The sequence below is a fragment of the Lissotriton vulgaris genome, unplaced genomic scaffold (genome assembly GCF_964263255.1).
Source record: "Lissotriton vulgaris unplaced genomic scaffold, aLisVul1.2 SCAFFOLD_1554, whole genome shotgun sequence".
Classification (NCBI taxonomy): Eukaryota; Metazoa; Chordata; class Amphibia; order Caudata; family Salamandridae; genus Lissotriton; species Lissotriton vulgaris.
Genome location: NW_028245966.1, coordinates 98,057 through 100,940, shown reverse-complemented (window position 1 = coordinate 100,940; position 2,884 = coordinate 98,057).

Below are 2,884 nucleotides of genomic sequence, written 5' to 3'. Positions count from 1 at the left end.
TTGACATTAAACATGTATGAGTAAATCATGTTCCTCTGCACTATGACATTACACACAGTGTTGCCATGAATTATACTACTGGTGACTTCATAATTGTGTAGTGTACAGACATTCGATGATACGCAGATGATACAATACTTGCACAGTGCCCAACACTGACCATTCCCCATCTACTCCACAGGTGACGAAGAACTAACTGCCGAGGACCACCCCAACAACCAGCAGAGCCAGTCTCCACCCCGGCACATGGACTCTCAGATGTTGACTCCCAGGACAGTTTGGAAGATGAGCTCTGGCCCGGCCCATCTGGTGTGCCACAGACCCAGAGGTCCCAGGCCCCCATCCTCCCCACCACCACGTCTGCTGCAACAACAGCGCATCAGACCCCTGCTGTCACGGACACTGCCTTCACCACAGCCACCACCTCTGCCACCACCACTACCACTAGTACCACCAGTACCACCTGCAGCACCCTCCAGGGAGGGTGCTGCAGGGGATGACCAGCTCACAGAAACAACTGTGGAGGGCAGGGAGAGAGTGCGTGGACCAACAGTGGTGAGGCAAGAGGTCCGTGGCAGCAGGGCAGGTGGGAGGGCCAGGGTCACCACCAGACCTCGGGAGAAGTGGACATCATCCCTGGACCACTTCACCAGAGTTGTGCAGGCATACCAAGAGGTCCAGGGACAAAGTGGCCGGTCGGATGGAGCACATCCTGCTGATGAGGTCCATCGACAACCGCCTTGGACAGAGGGTGACCTTATGGGCCAGCAAGTGGCGTTGCAGAGGGACAGGCCTGTGTCCCAACCACCACCTCCGTCCTCTCCTGCTGTGCCGCAGGATGACAGTGCACCATCCTCCCCTGCGCCAACAGAGAGGGGTGAGTCCTCTGACACCGCTGGCCATTCAGCAGGCCCCCCACCACCAAAAAGATCTAGGGGGCGTCCGAGGAAGAGCCTGGGAGTCACCGTAGGCAAAGCACCTGTCACACGCCAGTCACGGAGCCAGCCGTGAGGACAACCCTCTTCCCCACTGCATTCACCGTTTGGACTGTCTTTCCCCACATTTCCTCGGCAATGTCACCTGTTTGTTGGACTGGGTCACCACATCCATGTGGTGTCTACTCTTGCATCTCATCGAACAGGACTGTCAACTCACTGCTCATTACCCACCTCCATGTAAATATTCCCTCACAATTCACATGTCCACTTTCAAAATAAAATACCTCACGCACCTGATTTTGTGCATTTTCGTTTTTAGTGCAATATTTACAGTGTTGACAATGTCCATGATGTGTCCAAATGATGTACAGTATGTAGGGCAGTATTCTTCTGCAGCACCTAGGGAGACACAACAGAACAACAGCCACTGGTCTCATTGGGGAATCACAGGCAGAACACTACACAAAACATACACAAGACACAACAGGCATACTAGACAATGGGCTGCAGGTGTGAACAAATAGGGTCCAGCATACGTCCCCATATGGAACGTCAATGTCACTTTAACCACACACAGGCGACTGAACTTGTGCCTGTCGGTTACACCCGCGCATTGCCCTTCACAACAACCGCAACCACACCAGACAATGTACACGTTGTACCTCGTCACCCACCTTCAAGTGAAGAAGCGGTCGATGAGTTGCTGGCGCAGGTCTACTCCTTCCTCCTCTCCACTGTCCTCATCACTGGACTCAGGTCCTTGAGCAGGTGGTGGCCTTGGTTCCTCACCATCGTCCAGGAGCAGGGGGATCCCCTTGTGGAAGGCCAGGTTGTGCAGCATACAGCATGCCACAACGATCTTGCACACCTTCCCAGGCGAGTATGCCAGTGCACCTCCGGTCCTGTCAAGGCAGCGGAATCTTGACTTCAGCAGGCCAAAAGTCTGTTTGATTACCCGTCGGGTCCTGCCATGGGCCTCATTGTAACCGATGTCAGCCGGGGTCTTGGGATTCCTGAAGGGGCTCAACAGCCATGGCCTACTGGGATATGCTGAGTCACCTGTGAATGACAAACACCCATTGCAATGTTGTACAGCCAGAGTGCATCAGGTGACACACAGCACGCCATATCAGTAGGCATACTCACCCACAATCCAAGCATGCTGGGGATGCAGACTCTCCATCATCCGTGGCACCATGCTGTTCCTCATAATGTACAAATCATGGGCCGAGCCAGGATACTTCGCACATACATGAGACATGGTCATGTCCGCAAGGCACACCACCTGCACATTGATGGAATGATAATGTTTGCGGTTCTATAAATGTGCTCCGTCGCCTGTGGTGCCACCAGAGCTACATGGGTGCAATCGATAGCACCAACAACATGGGGGATAAGCCCAAGGGGATTGAAGTCCCCCTTACCGGCAGCCAATTCTCCTCCCCCAGTGAAATGGATGTCGCAATTCGATACAGCATCATGGCAGAAACAACATCCCTCAGCACCATGCTGAACATGGGCTGCGACATCCTGTAGTGTAGTTTCTATTTTCCCAATAGGTTCTGCGCATTGGAATAACATAAACAGCAGTGTAGACGTAGGACTGAGGTCATCTAGGTCTCTACTGACTGTTAAACTTAATTTAGGTTTGCGCCAGCTAGCTCAGATGTCACTGGAAATTTCCTTGAATGAATAGGGAGGGATGAACTTCCCTGGCTCAGACAAGAAGGGATTCAGTTTCCGACAACCGCATAAACATGACAACTTTGCTCCCTCAGAATAAGAGTGTATCTCTAGAGTCGTGTGAAAACAATAGGCAGCTATTTCACTAAGTCAGCAGTGCATACTTAGTTTCACCAGAATGCAGGTAAATAGAGAGACGGGCGTTTTCAATAAAAGGTGTTATTTATTGAGCAGTCTTCTTCCTCATGCAAGAGAAATGAATT